The sequence below is a fragment of the Pinus tabuliformis genome, chromosome 8 (genome assembly GCF_031772625.1).
Source record: "Pinus tabuliformis cultivar Carrire ecotype Pingquan chromosome 8, CPIR1, whole genome shotgun sequence".
In the NCBI taxonomy this organism is placed as follows: Eukaryota; Viridiplantae; Streptophyta; class Pinopsida; order Pinales; family Pinaceae; genus Pinus; species Pinus tabuliformis.
In genome coordinates this window covers 985728504-985751679 of record NC_142294.1, presented here as the reverse complement: position 1 = coordinate 985751679, position 23176 = coordinate 985728504, and positions in this window count along the sequence as shown.

Genomic DNA, 23176 nt, shown 5'->3' with positions numbered 1-23176 from the left:
ATGGTAACAATGGTAAAAAATGACTTTTACCCCCCTATTTATGGTAAAAAATTCATAATTAGCTATAGTTTCTTATCAATGTGGGTTTTTGTCATGTTTTTACCATGGATTTAGCACTAATGTCGCTATATTATGCTTTTATGCATGTTTTACTATGTTTTTTAAACATGTCGAACAGGTTTACGCGGGTGGTGTTCTTGTGCAGGTTCTAGTAACCGGCGTGGTCATAACGATTCTATGTACACTTGGTCCCAAAAAAATGTCGTCTTTAAGCTCTTTTCCGACATAAACCAAGAAAAGATGGCCGAGCTTCCTTTCGGCTCGTTAAAAGGAACGAGAGGCGGTCACTTTTAAAGCTCTTTTTTCGACCGTTTAACTTAAAAAGATCGTTGGGTGTTTGTCGTTTCGTACTCGTTATTGGCCCCAAAACGACGTACTTCCGACCGCTTTTTTACTTTTTCGGGTCGAAGTCACTATTCACGAAAAGTACTCCTCGATCATACTGGTCGGGCGATTCTTTCGAGCATTGTTTTATACTTTTTCGGGCTCGAGAGACACAACTTTACGAAAAAGGACCCCCCTTGGAGTTTCCTTTTCTGCTGTCTTTTCAGACTCTCTAAACAAGAAAAGACGCCGAGTTCTTCCTTTTTCAGGCTCGTTAAAACTTAAATGACATCGGACATTGTCGAAATGACATCTTCCCAAGCATATGCTATCCCCATCAAGCTTGTCCTCCAAAAATAATCGGGGTACCTGCCAGAAATGGTGGGGAAAATGAAACTGTAATAATGGTCGTGTCGGCAGTATGTCGCTCTTGAACATGGCACTCGTCTGCATTCGTGTCTGGGTGGGGATTTCTCATCTTGTTTTACACTAGCCTCCGTGGGTTTGGGTTATCCTATTTGACCTCTCATCTGCTCATTGCCATTGTCACCATGACCTCTGCTCATTTGATGTCAGATACTGCCAAATCCGTTGTCGTGCCGCCGATATGTTCAAGAGAAGTTGGCCTCTGCAAGCTTACCACCTCCCTCTGATGTCTCACACAAAATATTTTATCCTTCTCTGTCTCGTGTCGATGATGTGGGAAACATTATGGCCCACCTTCGATCAAGGTTACTTCCTGTCGACTTCAGCTCATTATCCAGGAAAGTGACCTAGAGACTCCCTTCAGGTGCCTTAGAGCCTGCATGCCTCAATGGCAGGTTCTTCGTGTTCGACGTGAGGTTTTCATCATTGGCCTCCGATCGGATGATTCTGCGGGTGTTCAACACCATCTCATTGATTCACACGCCGCGGATTGTACCTATAAGTACCTTGAGGACCATTGTCATTATTGGTGGTACCTCTCGCGTCTGTTAACAGTTTCCATCATTGACTGGTAATCAGACGATGTTCATGCATGTTTGACTTCAGCTCATGTATTCGCATGCTTGGATTTGTACTTCGTTCAGGTTGGGATGGAGCACAAGACCCTGGTTTTTTCTGTTGCGAACCAGGCTGCAATTTTGTGGATTGTTATTACATGACTCATTGATGGATGGCTGCGCCCATACCTGAGTCTTTAGGATGGCTGCGACCATACCTTCTTGTTATCATGGTCTCTTCAGCTGGGTGGCTGCGTCCATACCACAGACCTTCTTCGTATGTATTTTGGATGGCTGCGCCCATGCCTAGACTACATGTAATCGAGATATCAGTTGTAAATACGTGCAGGTCCTTCCTGGTGGTGTTCCAGTTCAGCAGTTTTGTAAAGCATTTCACCCCTCCCACTCTCTCGGGCTTCATGCTTTAGGGGGCATCTGTTACGCAGTAATTTGTCACTGTCTCCCTGTCAGTCTCCCTACTGTGTCATGAAATCAAATGCACCATGCTCATGCTCTCTAAACTAGCCAAATGACCCACTTTGCCAAAGTTTATTTCATCAGCGCGACTGTTATTAAAATAACCGCACTGACTGGCGGCTGATAATGTAGCTGATGCGCTGCCAGCGCGGAAGCACACGGGTTTTCCGCGCTGGTCGAATTTCATGAGCCAGCACATCCTATGAAAGTATTGAGTCGCGCTGACACAGCCTGCTCCGTTATTATGATGCACTGTCAGCGCAACATTTCAATTATATACCCGCGCTGATCCAGTTTGGGCGAATTTGTTCCAATAGCCAGCCTTCCAGATGACTCCAGACTTGGTTGTTGGCCTTGTGGGTATCGCCCTCCCTTCTATGGCATGTCTGTTCGTCATTTGAAACCACCTTCCTTGAAGATAAGATTATCCTCCCATCATTCATGGAGACCCCTTCTCCTATTTAAACCTCCACCATTGCCATGAGCAGCTAGTTTTTGATAGTGTGGAATTCATAGTGCTTAGACTGCTGCTGCTAGTAGGTAGTTGGTGTGACAAGTGTGGATTTTCTAGAGGAAGCTTAAGGAAGGTTGTGAGTATTGCTTGTATGAGAGAGAGATTTTTTTTGGGAGAATCTACCTTTAAGGGTGAATGCTTAAGAGACTTGCTGGCTGGACCCTCTAGAGAAGGACTCGGCGTCAGAACTTTGGTTGTACCTTTCTCTGTTATTGATTAATAATAGATGACTACTGTTATGGTTCCATTCTCATTTGTCTTTATAATGGTTAATGTGAATTACATCCTTTCTGACTGATGTATAATTGCTTTTATTAGGTTTTACGCTTGTGTTTGTCTTTCTCTTCGTGTGTGCAGGTATCTATTCACGGAGATCGTGGAGGATCGTGACCGGCCAGAGCGAAGGAGCGAGAGCGGCATCTCTTCATCAAACAATAGCGTTGGAATCCAAGTAGGTGTTCATTGCCTCTCTTTTATTTGCAATTAGGAACTTGCACAGTAGCATTGATTGATTGTTGCTAGACCCATTCTAGGCTAGTAGGGATCGCCTCTATCCGTAGAGGGGATTTACCTCTCCAACATATACCAAGAGAAAATGCTTCCAAATCTATCCATAAAGGAGGTCTGCTTCAGTTCTCCAAAAGCTGAATTTTTCCTTCTGCCTCAGCCTCAGATTATGCCACAGAGCTTAGCACTATATTTCAAAATAAAAGCCTCAAACTTCACATGGTTCCACTTCTCATTATTTAACAGAGTAATATGCCTCAGACTTCACACTTACTTCCATAGGAACGAGCCACAAAACCCCAGAGAATTATGCCTCAGGCTTTTTCTTCTACTTGACCTTCCAAGTCTCCTTGAGCAAGGGCAGATCAGAGATATGTTTTACTTCTGATTTCGGCCTCTGAGATCAGAAATATATGTGTGTGAGATGTATCAAATGAGGAATGCGAGAGGGCTATATGTATAGTCTCCAAGCCATGTGAAAGGGTGCCACTTAAGCTGAGCCGACATGAGGGTTAGGAGGGCCTACTTGGCAACTTGGCAGGGTAAATGACACTTAACAAAATTCAATTTTATTCCTTTGAAAGGGTCATGATGAACATGCCTTTCTATATTTTTCTTTTGACCAATACAAAGCATGAAGAACATGCTTGTCAATAATAATTTTAATTATTCAAAAGTAACATCAATAAAATAATATTATGAATACTGAACATAGCTACATTCTCCAACATTACTCAATCCAACTTTGGACTGCAAAATCTGAAAACACAGAGCCAAATGATACTTAAGAGCAACCATGTCCCGCCACAGACGGAGGAACCAAATACCAGAGAAACCCAAAACCATGCCACAAAGAACACATGGATACAAGGTCAGTTGATCATTGACTAGTGATCGACTTCTCCAGAGATTGAGAATCCCACCCTCAGCCTTCCAATCCATCACTTAGAATTGATAAACTTCACCATGCGTTAGAGTAAATGACAGGTTACCAGATACTGGGAGGGCTTTAGTGCCCATTCTTTCACCATAATGATTCTCCTCCACTTCTCTTGAATATGTGTGTTTCCTTCATTCTTATGATATATTGTGTATTTTGAATGTTAAAGGAAGATGTGAAATAGTTGGAGCCCGCCCATTTATGCATAACTTTCCATTGTCCATCAAAGTTACTTCATTTTCCTGAAGGTCTAAACTTGGTAGAATTCTATTTTTTTGAAGCTCCTTGCTGGCACTTGAGCACTACGAATGAGTCTACCTAGACACATATCTCGAGGGCTTGATTGGTTTTGCATATGCTGAACTATAACCGTAGAGTCCCCAAGTACTGTAAGTCAATTTATTTCTCTTGGCTTGGGAATTTTCAACCCTTGAAACATTGGCATGGGAATTTTCAACCCTTGAAACAATGGCACGCCTCTGCTTGATGTTTGGTGGATTCTCCTAAACCCCTTTCTTAAACTTAGTTCTTGATTTCCTCTGGGATCAAGGACGATCCCTACTACACCTGCCACCTTAGAGTTTGGTTTCTTAGTTTTAGTTTATATTTTTACTTAATTTGCTTTTTAAGTTTAGCCTTTATTCCTTTAGCTTCTATATTTGTTTTCTATGGAAAACTTCTCATGATTCCCCCCTCTTCCCTAGAATATCAAAATAGAGGGCAACTCAACTGCCAGCCACCACAGCTGGTAACCCTGAGGGACTCTACTGTATTTGATCATGTGACTTATGGCTTATCCTATCTGCAACAATACTTGGGCAGGTGGTTCAAATGATTGAGCTGACCCTTGGGGCTCTTTTTAGGTGTTCAGATTTTTGGTTCAACTGATTGAGCAATCCCCTAGCGCTGCTCTAACTTTTAATTGTTTCTTGTTGCTTAGGTGTTAAATTTTTTTAGCTTCTTGTTTCTCATTTTCTTCCTTCCTTTAAGCTTGCTTAGCTTGACTTTTTATCTTTGGTGTTGGTTTGGGTTTTCTTTCATTTTAGCCAACACAGTTTTCTCCACTGTATTTGTAAGTGGGCCCTTGATTGGTGGTGTGAAACATCAACTCAGTTGGTAAAAACGCAAATATTCCAGAATTCTCTTCTACTAATGACTTACACTGTAAAATTTGTAAATAGCAAACACACTAATCCTAATTTTACTGGCGCCTGCAAATTCTAATATACAGAAGAGTGTCTCCTATATATACTAATCTCACAATCAACCCACGTACCATTTAACAGTTGATCAATGTTTACTCATTCAAGACTTTAATGAACTACCATTATACATTTTGCATTCTAATTAGTGTATACATTTCAAGGTGTTGCTTTAGACTCCCTTGACTTGCTATATAGAAAAACACCTATGCTACAAAGTGTGTTTAACTGCCATGGAACTGCTATATAGATGATATTTGGATTCAATATGTTTGGATTATATTGAATTTCTAGGTTATGTTGGACTTAAATTGTAATTTAGTGGCTCAAATTTTCTCAACAGTCACATGTGAACCATATGGATTGTTATTATTACAAAATTTTGAATGATTGATTGGATCTTATTATATAAATAATTGAGAGAAACGAAGAATAATAATTTGTATAATTTTGATTAAGGATTTATTTTATTTTGGGCAATTTATTGACTAGGTTTAGTTTGAATGATTAAATTATTATAATATTTATTATTTTGAACCAAAATACAATTCTTTCAATGTAACATTTCTATCGGCCTCTCTTTGCACCTTTTGGGGCAATTGCTAGTTTATCTCCAGATGTAGGAATCACGTGCACAGGCACTTTCGCAGTTTTCACCACAAATTTGTTCTGTGTGGGTGTATTCAAAACTTGACAGGAGAACTAATTTATGATGCAGTGGTTGATTTTAAGGTTGCTGGCTGCCTTGCGTGCTTGTCGAGTCTTGCTTTCAGTAAAACTTGAATTGGGTGTAACGGTAACAGGTTTTTTAATTTTATTACAGTCTGGCCGTTTCAATTACAAGATTGATAAGAGGAAGGTTGGATCTGCACATGTGGACTCAATCTCACTGCAATATCTTTCTTTAAAATCTACAGCAGCCACTGCAGAGATATGTGAGTGCAGTGTGAGATATTGTCTATTCTGGATTATGCTATTGATTGGATCTTTCAGGTCTAGAAATAACGGGTCTACAGCACTGGTGTGGCCTTATATGCCCTGGAAGATCACATGCCCAGAGCGGATGATTCAGAGAAGGATATGAAGTGGCAGGGTTCGTAGAAGTCTTACTCGACTATGTGGCTGGTTCAGAGTGGGTAGTTTCTCTAGCACTCTGGTCGCTAGAATGGCAATAAGAGATTATATGTGGACAGTAATGTAACTCAGTTTTCTTCCAATAAGTTTCAAACCCGAAGAGAAATGATAAGAAAATGAGTTTTAGCTTATTGTACAAAGCAGCTAGAGTTTGAATGAAATTTACAGTTTATTTATATAAATTCTGTGCATCATCATCCAATTCATATATATTATGTATTATGAGTTATGTACCATTTTCATTTGAAGCTGAGATAAATGAATCAAAAGCATTAACAAACATCTGACATACACTGAGATAATGTGAATATACTCTAATGCCTCTAAGGCATATCTATCTGCAACAAAACATGAAAACAAGACAAAAGAAAAGAGTCCAGAAATCCTGGGCATTACCTAACACTAATCTAACCCTAACATACTTCTATAGGTTTATAATGATCTGGAGTTTTCCAATACTTGGTGGGCTTTTCAATAATTTTTATTTAAATTGCTCTATATTAATCAAAAACATTTTTATTTCCTCATTATAGAGGAGCTTTCTATCATAACTTTTTGATTGGTATGAACCATATTTTATCTGGATGCTCTGTTATCTACAGTTATTACAACTTAGCAGCAAGCTATTATATTAGGACTTTATTATGTTTGTGCTTATGATGGTCTAACTGTTTCCTTACATATTAGGTGCTCAGTTCTGGTTTGGGTTCACTGATTTGGTCAGATACCAAGTTATTGTTAGTCTTTGCTGGGCTAATAGATTACAAGAATTTACAATTAGTTCAATAGGAGCTCAGTTGGAGTTTAGAGTTAGACTAAAATCATTATGATCGTTTTTGAAAATTTGGATTGTTATTTTGTTTGTCTGCAATTTGGGTTTGTTTTGATACACTGAACTTACCTATTTGTTTCTTAAAGAACATATCATTAGCTAAGTGTTAATGCATTTAAAAGATTGTATTACAATTCTGTGAAATTTCTTTTATGTTTTCTCCTTTTTCTTTTTCTAGTTTCAATTTCCAGTTTTTAAAGTTGAAATGAGCTCTAACCTACAATGCTATGTATTCATAAACATGTTTATTTATGATAAGACCTTTATCTCTAACAAAGCTTTTTCTAAATTAATACATTGCTAGCATTTGTTATCTATAATTCTCACAACAAAATTTGTGAGCATTCAAGTTTTCTGTAAATTTCAGACATCAGCCAGAAGAAGCAAGAATTGAAGCTTTGGTAAATCTCAAGACTTCCAATGCTGAAGCTGCAACCAAAAATCTTAAGGTATAGGGAGTGTGCCTATAAATATTGGTACACATTTAAGAATATTTCTATAATTCTGGTTATTTACAACATTTAGAAAAAGTGAATAGGTATGTTGATATTTAGGTCATTGACATAACGCACACACTGCATGGATAATGGATTTCCGCATTTTATGCCTTACGACGTTTCCTTTGCAACATCTGGTGCAAATGCTAGTTATATCCCAAATTCTTTTATAATGTCAAAGTATTCAAATGATAAAGACCTACGTAATGTGTGGTGTTCAAACATGTGAAACAAAGTCAAAGCATTAAGATTCATATCACTTTATTTTTTATAAAAGTGAAAAAAAGAAAAGAAAACTTTGTAAGTTGTAAAGTTGAAGTGAAAGTAATTTTCCTTTTTCAAAATGTGTGATCTATGCCACACTCGCCCTATCCTTTTCCTCGCGTTGTCATGGCAACCATTTTCTTGTTTGGGGTTACTAATCCTTGTCCCCTCATTATAAATGCATTGGGTAGTTGAAGTTTGGTGGAGGTATGATGTTATCTCTCACCGTTTATATTTTCTTTGGCAATGAATAGGTATGTTTGGATGGATTGGTTCCTACTTTTTAGGGAATTTAACAATGGTTTTCATGAGCTCGTGTATGAGCTAAGAGAGGAATGTTTGTTTCAAAATGTGTGTCACAATTACACTTGTCTCTTCTTGGTCCCAACATGTCATGAAAGTCTATCTCTTGCTTGGGGTCATCAACTCACATCCTCTCATTATAAATGCACGAGATTAGTTGAAGGGTTGCAAATGTATGACATTATCTTGGGTGGTGGAGAGGAGGCATTTGATTTGGGTGATGGAAAGAGCCAAGCAGCCTCAGTAGCAGAAATCAAATGCAAACATCAATAAATCGTGTTCCATTCATTCATCAAAACCTCCTCAGAGGGTACAGAAGTGCATGTTCTGGGGATAAGTTTTTGATAAATTTCAGGACCCTTCTCTAAATGCATGAGAAGGGTTTAAATACTACTAACTAAATCTAAAAATAAATTATTACAAAAATATAGGATGCGGTTTAAATGACCATCCTCTTTTCAGGAAAATAAAACAAAATTAAACTAAAATTGAATCTAAAATTAAACTACTTCTGTATTTGGTCCTTGAAATCACATGCATGCAGCATCTATCTGAGAAGAGTCGGCGAACCGACTTCTGATTTTAGCTGAGCTCAGAAAACAAAATCAACGAGATCTAGCGCCATCTTTTCGGCTGAATTGATGATGCACTTAATAGTCATCCACTGGCTATGTGGCTTTACCAAGTAGGCCCAGTAATAATCCCAATTCAACTTGGTTAACCCTTGGATTGCTTGTGCCTTTTCTTGGGCCTTCTGTTTCCAATTTGCCTGTAGTTGCTGTGCGTTAGGTAAATATCCTGGAGTGGTCTCTGTGATCAAATTTGTCCTATGCAAATTTTCATTTACACAATCAATAATACTGCTTGCTGCCGTGGCTGCTCCTTCTAATGCTTGCTCTGCCTCTCTGATTTGGTCGTCCCATTTATTAAAGAGCATTTCTCGTAAATCTACCACTTGATTAGTGGTTTTATCACTTATTTCACAATAATAGCTCCACTGCGATATCTTTTGGCCCAACGCTTCTTGCTGCTATAGTAATTGTTCATTCAAGGAAATGGACTCTGTAATAAATTCTGTGAGTTTAGGATTGTCCTTGTGCATCTCCTGTAGATCCTGTAACTGCTTTCCTTTTTCATCCAAACTTTTCTGATATCCTATCTGCATCTGCTGGAAGTCCTGTTGTAACCTCTCAAGCTGTTTCTGTGCTTCATTGTTGGCATTAGCTTGTTGCAACTGTTGTTGCAATACTTGTATCTGGTCTTCCCTTTCTTTTAGTAATTGTTGTACCCTAGATGCTTTATCAATAGTGGCAGAGGCATATGCTCCTATGATCTGAGATAGTTTGGTGAGGTTCTCAGTAGGATTGCTAGTGGGATCTTGCCACAGGACATCTAATTGTTCTGCGCCTTAAGGGAGCGTGTTTTCCAATTTCCTTTTCTTCCTCTGTCTTCTTACTACTGCTTTGTGTTGTGGGCTATAAAATACATCAAGGGGAGGAATTTCTTCTATTTTGAGCATAAGCTCAGAGGATGGGGCAATAGGGATATGCTCCATATCTGAGACATTTCTACCTGTTCTTGTGACTACTTCTTTTGTTACCTATGCATCGCTCGCAGGTGTTTTTATCATTTTCCCTTCAATATTGATCAGGTCATTGAAGGTTTCCCATTCTTTATCTAATTCGGTTGTGACTGATGGCTGCTGAATGACGAGAGGGGGAGGATCTCTTTGCGGAGAGGCAATAACCTATTGCTGTAGAAGTTCCATTGACTGGGCAGTATCTTTTACTGACCCTTCGCTCTTATCCTGTTCACTTACGGATCTTTTAGAATGTTCAGATGTTTCTTTTCCAGACTTGGATTTAGATCCATTAGTGCCTAAACTTCCACTCAGACTAATGCTTGGAGTTGGTTCCCTTTTGGGTTTTAGGCGTAATTTCTCCAAAGGAACACTGGCTAACCTTATTTCCCTGTATATTTTAAACTTTTGAAATTCTTCTAGAGAAAATTGAAATTGGGCTACCTGCAAAATTTCTTCAAGTGTGCTTTTCTGTTGGAATATATCATCGAATAAATACTTTTCTCCAGAGAACACCTTTATCTTGACTACAGTAGTGAAATTCTTGGCAACATCATTAGGGTCAAATGGTCTTCCTAAAAATTTGAATAACTGTAAACATGTCATATTATTTACTTCTGCGAATGCGTGGCCTACATCAAATAGCGAAAAGGCCCCACAACCTATAGGAAACTGTGGCCATATAACCTTCTTTTTGTCCTTCAAATCTTTAGTTAGACCACCTTCCCCACAGGTTTGATAGGCAATCTCTCAAGCTAACAGTTTATCAGGGATATACAAAGGTAGGACATGAGGGGAAGCAGAACTTCCAAATACCGTGACATAAGTGAACAATTCCTCCCCGAACCATCTTGCGGCAGGGAGGATGTCTACCTCTGCTTCAGGAGAGCATCTCAGAGCATCTTTATCATACAACATTCTGTACAAGGGCAGCATAATTCCATGAAAAATCTGGTAAAAGTATGGAGTGAACTTAGAGTCCCATAATTCTTTATGATAGACATGAATAGGTAAGGGGTCTTGAGTTGTCCACTTCCAACCCATTACAGGAAACTTAGAAACATAACATATCGCATCCATTACATATGCCGATAGGTAAAAAGGAGGATAGATTCTCTAAGAGATAGTTCTTTTAGATCGGTAACTTACAATGGCTGTGACTAGATTTTCAGATAAGATTTTGGCCCAATCTACAATAGTGGCATTTGTGGCGGCATCCAATAACGGTAGCCATTCAGATGAAAATTTGTTGATATCTAGCATTCCAAACAATCTACAGAGCATGGCAGCAGCAAAGCAATATGGGGAGGTGAGGGAGCTAGTACTATACATACCGCGTTTATCTTTCTTCAGCAATTCGTCCCTCCTAGACCAGTCTTTGGTGGTTTCTGCTAGGTCTTGATTTTCTTTTGCAAATTTCTCCATAAACTGCTTGTTATAAGTTGCTTGTGGCTCCGGTAAATGATACATGAGCCTTATATCCTATGTAGCGAATGAGCCGATAAGTCCCTGACCCTGAGTTTTAAAATGTTTGTTTCTGATTTCTGCGCTGTCTAGTATCCACTTTACCATGTCCGTGTATGGGATAATTTTGGGCCTTGCTGCTATCCGGTGCAAGAATGAGCAAGCTAGCTCTGTAAGGAATGATTCAGAAGAACCATTTGAGCCCGCGATAGCAACTACTTCCATTACTCTGGGATTCTCCTCTTCGAGCAGATTATACATGCCTTCCCACGTAGCAATTCTCGCGTCTCTGTTACAGGCCGTGTCTATATACAAAGGCGTTATTTCCTTTTCTTCTGAGCTCGGGGCTTTGCTTTTCTTTCCCATTTTACCCTGTGTATTGCTTTGTATTGTCTTCTATTCTACGTTCCTGCAATTCACAAGTGAAGCGAAAATTAATGACAAGGAAGGGTGATAGGAAAGTTTTAAATGCCGCAGACACATCAAGTATACCACCTTACGTGAGATGATTTTTTCGATAAGCATGAACCCATATTCCATTAATAACTGGAAACTAACTCATTTATTAGCATTAAAGCGCATAACCAGGTGTCAGCTTAAGGAAAATACTTTTCTTAAATAACATGCCCGAAAGATCTGCGATGGAGCGATTTTGTGATTTGCTTCGCAATATCGCAGATCGCAACATCGTGAAATGATAACATCACAAAATCGTAACATCGCAAAGTTGACTGCTCGTTACATCACATTATCGCATTGTCGCTTATCATGAGATCGCAATATCGCAATATCGAAATATTGCAATATCACAGATCGTAGGAATATTATGTATGACAATATTTGTTAACATGTTTTCTGCGAAATGCGATCTTGCGATCGGCGTCATCGCATATCGGCAAATTAATGTGTTTCGTTGTAAATTGTGTTGTATGCGATGCGATATTTCATTATCGCACATCGCATTCTCGCAATGTTTAAAATTCAGCTCATAAGGAGGTATGTCGTTATATTTTTTGCGATGTGATTTTTTCTAAGGGAAGGTTTTATGTCTTACCTTATCATAAAACTTAGATTTTTGGATTTTTCAAGGGGGGCTTCCTAAGTTTATGATGGTAATTTTATTCTAGAAAGGAAATTTAAACACTAATTTTATTTTTTTTAAATTTTTTTCTAAGGGTCCCCACTTATTTAATATTAGGAATTATACTAAATAAGAAGGGGGGTTGTTGCTGGCCACAACACTTGGTGATTCACTTGGAAGAACCAATTATCTCTGCTGCTTTTTGAAATTTCAAAACTTCCAAAACAGAAAATTTTTCAGAAAGTTAAACTTTATTATAGAAAGATAAAGTACGTTATACTTTAACCTGTCAATGACATTTTGTTTCAACTATTTTCAACTTTGATTATTTGTTGCCTCAAGCTAGTCCTTGCATTTACATCAGTCATTACTTGGCTTGTAAGGATAAAACAAAGTCTTCTCTGTAAACCAGTTTTAAATATGCTCATTTGTTATAGGTAGAGCCTCTGCTTCTAGTAGGCGTTTATAGCCTCAACAGGGTTACCTGTTACCCAACAATGATCCTGTATCCTACTTAAAGAAACCTACAATTCCCAAAGAAGAATCCACATCCACACTCTCTGCTTTCATTTTCCTTTAACTCTTAAAGAGAAATGTCTTGGTTTGGTAGCCAATTCATGACACAGTCATTTGTTGATTTATAACTTTGCTGAACAAGTTGGATCGTGATGAGACCCCTTGCCTTTTTGTTATAGACATTTTTGTGCCTAACAGCATGGAGCATGAAATGTCAATAATCTGAGGGATCCAAAGTCCCTAAACATGTTGTTCTTACCCTTAGAGGAACAAGGTCTGCAAACCACAACACTGAGAATCAGTTCTCCACTCAAAAACACTCAAAAACAGGCTATTTCTGGATCATGTCAGCTGCTCCACTGAGCATCTGGCTGAATGTCAACTGCTCCTCCTTGTACCTGCGCTGAAGGTCAAAATCAATGAAGGCTACCTGCGCTGGGCGAGATTGGCCAAGTGGCACAGTCATTCTGCAAGGTGTCAACTGCCCAGGAAGCTTCCAAACTGACACTTGGTTCAAGGAATTCGCCCTATGATGAGTAAGAGGGTCTTGATCTCCAAGTGGAAGCAAGATTCTCCAAGTGGACTCAAGAACTGAAGATTAACTAAAGTGGGAGAGGACACAAGTTAGCTTCAGGCCAGTCTCAAGATGACTCATCTTTTCTCCAAAACCCTATATATAGAGCTCTCTCATGAGGTCTAGGGAGGTTGGAATTTTGTGCAAGTAAGGAAGTGTTGTTGGTTTGTGATTAGAGCTATTGGGTGTTTGCTTGAAGGAGGTGAAGAGGAGATTTCTTTCAGCTGGGAGGTGTTGCTGGATTGGGCCCATTGTGGTTGTAACTCTCTCAGAACTTTACTTCTATTATCAATAAAGTATTCGAGATTCTCCTATGTGCATATGTCTTCATGATGAATGGATGTTTGTACATTTGATTTATGCTAATCCTATAATCGATTATGAATGTATGCTGCTTGTAGTTTCCTTTTCTTGTGCTTTTACAGGATCTGTGTGTAGCTGGGTCGGTGAAAGGGCAAGGAGCTAGGAGCAAGTGGCAAGGAGTGAAGACTGGATCGACTATTAAGCGCAAGATAATGGTTAGTAGATCATCCTTTCCTTCCCTCTCTCATCTCATAAAGAAGAAACTTTGAATAGCTTTACATTCAGTTGTTGCTAGAGTACTATCACCTTCAGAGTAGGGATAGAGGCATTCTGCATTAGATACTTTTCCCCCCAACAAAATGGCGACTCCACTGGGGATCGTGTCTTGGTAGTTTGTTGTGTTTCTTGCTATTTATTTCATAAACAAGGAGAGTACCGAATCGAACTGTGTTTGAATCCATCAAACACAAAGTAGAGGACAGCTACTCTGGCTCAGTTTCTGAGCAAGTTTATGATTTGAAGAGCTGATCCACAAGGACTCTAATAAGCTCTTAGTGATAGCTTTTCATCCTCCTTTACATCCCTTAGTGTGTCCTTGACTGATAGCTTCTGATTTGAGCAAAAACTGTGAATTTTTGAGCAATCTGTGACCCGGAAACCAAGACGGACGAAAGTCTCGTTCTTCATTGCAGGCTGTACACTAGCAGTCTGCATTTCAGCGCAATTCCCGAAGGGGCTACCTGCGCTGAAGGTCAAACAGGCAGTGTTACGCCTGCGCTGGACCAGTCTTGGCTTGAGTTCCTGTGGTTTCTTGCTGTGTCTTGATTTGTTTTCACTGTTGTTTTTGTTGTTTGTTGCCAGTCAGTAGGCCTATCTGAAACCATCTTCCTTCGTCATTATTCCGCCTCAGTTGTATAAAGAAACTATATTTGTTCTTTTGTATTTCTTATGTCATTTACAGTTTCCCATAACGAAAGTGAACCAGTCTTGCATTGACCTCTTAGATCTAGACCTGTGGTTAAGTGTCGTTTCTGATCTTAAGAGTTAGCTTATTTGCTGTTCATAGCTGATTGAGTTTGTCGCTTTCGTTATATGGTTTGAATTTACATATTTCTAAGTGTCGAAACAAGTAAATCATAAGGTGTCATTCGATTTTGGACAAACTTGTTTGTTTTCGCTTGAAATTGAATTCAAAATTATACAACAACTTTCTTTTTGTACTTCATCAAACATTAAGGAAGAGAAAATAAATACTTGCATTGTGCATGTACATTATGACAGTTTGCATGTTGATTTAGGAAAGTGCATTAGTGTGTGTTCTATGATCTGTGTGAAAAGGTGTTATCTTCCTTCTCCCTCAGTAGTTAAGGTTTTCAAAGTTGAAAGATTGAAAAGCTTGCTTATCATCTTAGATTGCATTCAGGAGTGTTTCTATACATCTCGTGGTGATCCATAAAGGCAAACTGCTAAACAAGATCAACCTTAAAATAAATTGAATTTACATAACAACGCATTGAAACATAACATAAACATCTAGAGGTCTAAGCTAGAGACGTGTTCCGGCGTCATTAAACGTGATATCTTAGCGTTGAGTGGTTGGGTGATTCCTCCACGGTGAAGCGATAAGTATCAATACGGACTTGTGCTCCCACGTACCGTCGCGTATATATTGGGAGACCCCTATAGGATCAAAGCCTTTATCCAATAGGAAACCATGTCGGCCGCCCTACTGATCGCAATGCAGTGAACACAGCATTCACGAAGATCGACCACTCGTACCGTAAAACGTATTCTGTGGTTTTGCGAAACGTTTGGCACACCCTCTGCCTAGAACTCCAGAGCAGTTTCTTTTGGCCTTTTTCAAATTCTATAACTGAAAAAGTCCATCCAAGCATTTGTCACTTCGGGCTCATTAAAACATCGAAGGAGACTAGAGTCATCTTTAGCTTTTTCTCGACTCTTAAAAAGTGAAAAAGCAAGTTGTGTCTAAGCGTCGTTATAAAATTTATTTTAAACAGAACATAATCACCTCCTATTCCCGCGTTGATCTTAAGTTGAGAACATGGAACGCCCCAACCAAGGAACTCCACATGATGGAAGTCCTAGTCCATTCTCCTCTTGGGGAGAAGTTGGTGCGCCCCACATGGCCACATTGTCGCTTCCAGGACTGACAATTGGCCTGCCTATTTGGCTATTCTCAACTAGTGTAGTTCAGAACACCATGGTTCCTGAGCAGTCGAGTCAACAGTTAGATGAGTCTAGAGCATCCCACCAGCCTTCTACTTCCTCTAACCCTTCCTCCAATCCTTCATCTTCAAAAGGTAAAGCTGGCAAAAGCCAAGCTCCCACGGAGAAGAAGGAAAAGAAGAAGAAAGAGAAGAAGAAGAAGGAGCCTAAGGCGACTGGGGGCAAGCAAAAGACATCTAACAAAAACCCACACACAACACAGACCGGGCCTAAATCACCATGTGTCATATGTAGAGGAGACCACTTCCATAGAGATTGTCCCTGTATTCCCCGGATACTGAGGGACTGGTCACCTCGTTTGCACAATTCGGGAGCATCAACCTCTGATAGCCATGTTGATTGCTTACTGTCAACCAGCGAAAGTGAAGGTTCAAGACAAAGAGGAGGAGAAAGATCCCCCTGCAGGCTGTGTGAAGGCGGTCATGCCATCCACCGTTGTCCCTTCTTAGACGAAGCGAAGAGAGTTTTGGAAGATCGTCCGGTTTCTCCGGTAATACTTCCTCCTGGATACAAAAAACTCGTGCCAAGTCCTTCGTTGGTTGAAAATACAGCTGGCCCGCTCAAGTGGTCAGCTGAAGCGTCAGTCATTGAAAATGAACCTATTGAATCCAGACCAGACGAAAGTCTAAAGGTCGATACGGTAGTTGACCCGGTTCTTCCTTCAGAGGTTTCATCCTCAAATGACACCGTCACTGAAGATTCATCTTCAAATGACACCATCACGGAAGAGAATAAGGATGACACCATCCAGATTCTTTTCGTCAACACAGATTCTGATGAGCATCAGGGCAATGCGCCCATTCCTTTATCGCAGGAAGGAACATCGTCAGGATCGTATCCGGCCATGTATTCGGTCCCATCACCAAGCAACCTGGTTGTGTCCTTTGATTGGAACCAACTGGGCAGACCCCGGTTACCAGCCAGTATACCATTCAGAATCATAGTCCAAATTTATAGAATGGTGATGGCTGGAACTATCATTGATGAAGGGGCATCTGTGAGTATCCTTTCCTCTGTTGCTTGGAAAGCACTGGGTTCCCCGGCGCTTTTGCCTGAGATGAGAAATCTCTCGGGCTTTGATAAAGGAACCAGTCGACCATTAGGGATCCTCCCCAATGTGCCTGTTACATTGAAAGGGAAGACCGTTAATATGAACGTGATGGTCGTTCAAGGACCCTTGGATTATAACCTACTCCTTGGACGTGACTATATATATTGCATGGGAGCTATAGTCTCCTCACTCTTTAGAGTAATGTGTTTTCCACACGAAGGAAGGATGGTCAAGCTCGTAGACCAACTTTCATTTCCGGGATCACGCATCGCAAATAGTCAAATACCAATCCTCAATGGTCTATTCACCCAAGAAATGTCTCCACCCCCAGTCCTCCTTCCCGATGAATGCGAGTGATTCGGGAAGATAGAACTGGAACCGAGGGGGCATGCATCCTGGTCTGTTTCGGGCAGAGGAAACCTTGGGTATAAGGTAGGATTTCCGCGAAAAAGTATGACTAGTCCGTACCACGTCCGTGGATGGAAGAGGGGTTGTTCTAGAACAGGACTCTTTTGTCAAGGTTATGTGTTTGATGATTTTTAGTCATTCACCTTTGTCTAAACAGGTAGGCTACCAAGGAAAGAGATTCTATTGCGGCAACAAAGGGTAACCGTCTTTGGGTAAAAGGCAAGCCTCACCCATTAAAACTTATGTTTTAGAGGATAAGTAGGGGCAGCCTCCAAAGAAGGGGAACCCTTTGCTGCAACAAGTAGTAACCATCTTTGAGTAACCTAATGATAGACATCGCCGAAGAAAGAGTTTCGTTTGCGGCAGCAAATGAAACCATTCTTTGGGTAACCAGAAAGAGGCAAGCCTCACCCTTTAAAACAAATGTTTTATCGGATAAGTAGGGGCAGCCTTGAAATTTTACTTTATACCTGGGGGCATGCAAACCTTTTGGAGTGCAAGCAAAGAGCGGTTATTTATCTGCTTTTTGGATTAGTCGTTTCCGAACTTGCATAAAGAAAGGATGAGGGGCAAAGGTCAAAAATTGCCAAAGAGCATAGCTTATGTGAGGTGCAAGCTCTATAAAAATTGGAATCTTGCAGGAAGACATTTCTTATCTTATGACTGGTATATCGAGCAGTTTTAGCATAAAGTTCATGCTCGTTAAAAAATAAACGCAAGATCCGAGCAGTTTTAACGCGGTCTTCATGCTCGTTAAAAAATAAATATAAGCAGTGAGCAATGTTTCCCCCAGAGTTTAAGCTCATTTTTAAATAAAAAATGAACCTATTCCGGTAAATAACCGTTGTGATCGTAAATTTAATCAGCCATAAAAGCCTTGGTCGTGTTTGCACCCGCCACCTCCATTTCATTTGGCCAATCGTTCACCTCCATATGATTGTTTACCCCTTTTGAGGAACAGCTGCGAAGAGTGATTTCACTTAGCCATCCTTGTGACACTGCCGTGATTGGAAAGTTCCAACCTGTACCTGGAATCTGCTGCTATCCCTGTTTATCACTCGTTCCTCAAAAGACGAGTCTTCTTTGAGCTCTTTTCATCTGACTCGTAAAATATGAAAAGTTTGCCGAGTTTTGGCCTTCCAGCTCGTTAAAAGGACCGGAAGAGCTATCCCTCCTCTAGATTTTAATCTTTTTGGACCTGAGGGATTATTGCACAAAAAGGTCGAGCGCTTGTTTTATTCGGCTCGTTAAAGTTATCGAAAATTCATCCCTTTTGTATTGTTTTATACTTTTTCGGACTTAAGGGATTAGATGACGAAAAAGGAATTTTGGAGTTAACTTTCTGTACCTTTTCAGACTCTCTAAAAATGAAAAGGACCGAGTTGTCTTTGTCGCTAGACTCGTTAAAATGATTAAATAGCGACAAACTTGTCTTTAGACGAGAACGAGTTTCCCTATCGCTAGGCTCGTTAAAACATAGCGATGGGCTTGCCTGAAGGGAAGGTTATAGAACAAGCATATGTTATCCTCCTCAAGCTTGACAAAAATAAAGAGGTACTGGTCAGAAATGACTGGGGAAAAATTGGGAGAATCTCAAAAAGGCTTTGATGGTAGCAAGTCGCTCTTGAACATGACACTTTGTCCTCCGTACCACATCGGGTTGGGTTGTTTCATTCACCGGTCTCATCACCATGGTCCTCGCCAAACCATCCGTATTTGGGGTAATGCTACCGATCCATCACATTAGTGTCGTTATATGTTCAAGAGATGTGTTCAGAAAAGAGTCAACCGTGTCCCATCCACTGCCATACATTATCCTTCATCCACCCATGATCGCCACCCTGAATCATATCTCACATATTGTTTTCACCTCCACTAAAGTCATTAGCTCCGTTCCGTGTCACTGATGTGGGATTCATTAAGGCCCTCCTTTGACGGATCGCTTCTTGTTGACTTCAGCTCATTATCCAAGAAGTTGATCTAGGAACAACCCCCCCAGTACTTTGAAGCTTGCATGCCTCAATGGCAAGTTTCTCACTTCCAGCGACAGGTATATATCAATGACCTTCGACCAGGAGATTTTACGTGGTGTTCGACGCCAAGTCCTTTATTCACACCACGTGAATTATACTGCCGTACCTTGAGGGTCATTGTCATTATTGGTGACTCATCTCGCGCTTGTTAACGGTTTACATTATTGACCGGTAATCAAGCGAGGTCTTTCCATGTTCGACTTCAGCGTAATTCTCACATGGATCGACTTGTACTTAGAGTGAAGATCGAACGAGATTGAAGACCCCGGATCTAGTTTCATCCATCCGGGCTGCGATATATATTCAGGATATAAAGACATTTGATATGTACATTGTTGCATCAGATGATCATCCTACTCAAAGGATGATAATTTCAGCAGAGAATTATCAGTCTATCATCAGACGGTCGTCTGTTATATGTACCAAAATGAATTTATAAAGCTGAGCATGGGAATCCCCGCCTCAGCTAGATCATGAAAGAAGAATGAAAAATAATGTATTGTATTGTATTTTATTGCAGAGCACCTCTCAACCGATTGAATGAACTTCGGATCCTCCTAATAAAGCATTTCACCCGATAAACGACCTCATACTTTAGGGGGCAACTGTTATAGACATTTTTGTGCCTAACAGCATGGAGCATGAAATGTCAATAATCTGAGGGATCCAAAGTCCCTAAACATGTTGTTCTTACCCTTAGAGGAACAAGGTCTGCAAACCACAGCACTGAGAATCAGTTCTCCACTCAAAAACACTCAAAAACAGGCTATTTCTGGATCATGTCAGCTGCTCCACTGAGCATCTGCGCTGAATGTCAACTGCTCCTCCTTGTACCTGCGCTGAAGGTCAAAATCAATGAAGGCTACCTGCGCTGGGCGAGATTGGCCAAGTGGCACAGTCATTCTGCAAGGTGTCAACTGCCCAGGAAGCTTCCAAACTGACACTTGGTTCAAGGAATTCGCCCTATGATGAGTAAGAGGGTCTTGATCTCCAAGTGGAAGAAAGATTCTCCAAGTGGACTCAAGAACTGAAGATTAACTAAAGTGGGAGAGGACACAAGTCAGCTTCAGGCCAGTCTCAAGATGACTCATCTTTTCTCCAAAACCCTATATATAGAGCTCTCTCATGAGGTCTAGGGAGGCTGGAATTTTGTGCAAGTAAGGAAGTGCTGTTGGTTTGTGATTAGAGCTATTGGGTGTTTGCTTGAAGGAGGTGAAGAGGAGATTTCTTTCAGCTGGGAGGTGTTGCTGGATTGGGCCCATTGTGGTTGTAACTCTCTCAGAACTTTACTTCTATTATCAATAAAGTATTCGAGATTCTCCTATGTGCATATGTCTTCATGATGAATGGATGTTTGTACATTTGATTTATGCTAATCCTATAATCGATTATGAATGTATGCTGCTTGTAGTTTCCTTTTCTTGTGCTTTTACAGGATCTGTGTGTAGCTGGGTCGGTGAAAGGGCAAGGAGCTAGGAGCAAGTGGCAAGGAGTGAAGACTGGATCGACTATTAAGTGCAAGATAACGGTTAGTAGATCATCCTTTCCTTCCCTCTCTCATCTCATAAAGAAGAAACTTTGAATAGCTTTACATTCAGTTGTTGCTGGAGTACTATCACCTTCAGAGTAGGGATAGAGGCATTCTGCATTAGATACTTTTCCCCCCAACACTTTTGATTGCAACAATCTTGAGTCATTGCCCTGTTGTGGTATGCAGTATTGGCAAAGTTAGCAAGTTATAACATCTATGATCATGATAAGCCGGCTCATGATGAGACCTCTCACTCTTTAAGATCAAATGTATCCTTGGATTGTTCCTCTGAAAGTTGTGATTTCCTTAGTAGGGAGGAAGTCATTGTTTCCTTAAGATAGCTCTGGACAACAATAATAGAGTTTTTGTAAATAGCTATTCTACAGAGAATCTTTATTTTGTTATTGATACCTTTCATTGCACTGATATAAAACAATTTCTCACTAAAGGTTATTTTCATCAAATTTTATGAAGTTGAAACTAGTATCATATCTAGGCTAGAGTTTTTAACTGTATCTTTCAATAATAAAGATCAATTTTCCAAAAGATTTGCTATTTATACAAGCAAAAGATCAAAATTTGAAAGAGAATTGGTGTATTTTTCGTAAATGCCTATTGTAACCATTCACAACTAGTTTTATTATGAAAAGAAAAACAGCTATTCTACAACAATAGAAGAATCTTCTTCTATGGAAAATATTTCTTAAGAATATGACCATTAACAGGTAGAGAATCTCTTTTCCCTGTTAGATCTTGTAACATGAAGGTAGATGGACCTATGACTTCTATGATCTGGAAAGGACCAAGCCACATCCTTTGAAATTTTGTATGTTTTCCCTTTTCCTCATGAGCCTTGTCCCATTTTAAAACTAGATCTCCCATCTGAAAATATTTTTTGGATATCATATTGGAATCAAAAGAGGATTTCACTAATGCTTGATGATGAGCGTGAGTAATCTTAGCCCGTTCTCGTTGTTCTTCTAATTTAATTAATTCCAGCTGCCTAAGTTGTAAAGAGGAAGTTGGTACTTCATCAATATATTGGACCAAGGCTAAAGAGGGAATTGCCAAATGTGTTGGAAGAACCACTTCTTTCCCATAAACTAAACTAAAGGGAGAAGTTCCGATAGAGGCTTTCTACGTTATTCGATCTGCCCATAAAGCATATATTAAAGATTTATGCCAATTTTTATGATTTTGGTCAATGGTTCGCTTGATGATCCTGATTAGGTTTTTATTTGTAGATTCAGCTAACCCATTCCCTTGTGGATAATAATTGGCAGAGTATTTAATATTGAAACCCCTTTTGAGTGCGAATTCAGTCATTGCATTACTATAAAAGTATGATGCATTATCAAACATTAAAGCGGAAGGCAATCCAAACCTGATGATTATGAACTGATCTATGAATTCAATGATATTTTCAGCATTGGTCGTCTTGAGTGGAACTGCCTCTACCCATTTAGTAAAGTAATATGTCGTTGTGAGGATGTATCTATGCTATTTAGAAGAGTGAGGAACGATCTCACCTATTATGTCTAATCCCCACTGATCGAAAGGTTGTTCAATGGTAACCGGTTGCAGTGGCAAGGATGGTTTCTTTTGTCTCCCAGCAGCAGTTTGACAGATTTGGAATTTGCTTACGTAGTTGTGTGTGTCTTTGAATAATGTGGGCCAGTAATAGCCTGCGCGTAAGATCTTATGAGCAGTGGTGTCTCCAGCATAGTGTCCACCTGCTGGCCCATCGTGGAGTTCCTGTAAGACTTTTTCAGCTTCAAATTTCTCAAGACATCTAAGAAGAACAAAATCATAATTTTTTCTAAAAAGAACGTCATTTACGAGCTGATATTGTTTGGCTTTTAATCTCAGGGCTCTCTTCTTGGTATGATCAAGGTTTGAAGGAGCATATCCGTTCTTTAAATAATAAATAATATCAGCATATAATGACTCAGCATCGTTTAGGCTTACGTCGTACACTTGTACCTCTTTAGATGGATTTTCGGGCATTAGTGATGCTCTTGCCAACAGTTTGCAAAAGCCTTGACCTTTTACAATATTTGCTGGTTTGATTTCTACGTCGTATTCTTGTAAGGCAGTAACCCAATTTGCCATTTTCTCACCCACATCCATTTGTACTAGAATATTTCTTACCGCTGGAAACGATACTATGATCTTGGTATGTGTTTTGAGTAAAAAAGGTCTGAAATATTTAATTGCTTTGAAAACAGCATAAGCTTGTTTCTCCACATCTGAATAATTCAATTCAGCACCTTGTAAAGGATCGGAAAAATTTGGAGTTGCTAAAAATGGAGCATTGATAATTGCTTGTTTGATCAGATTGAATGCCTCATG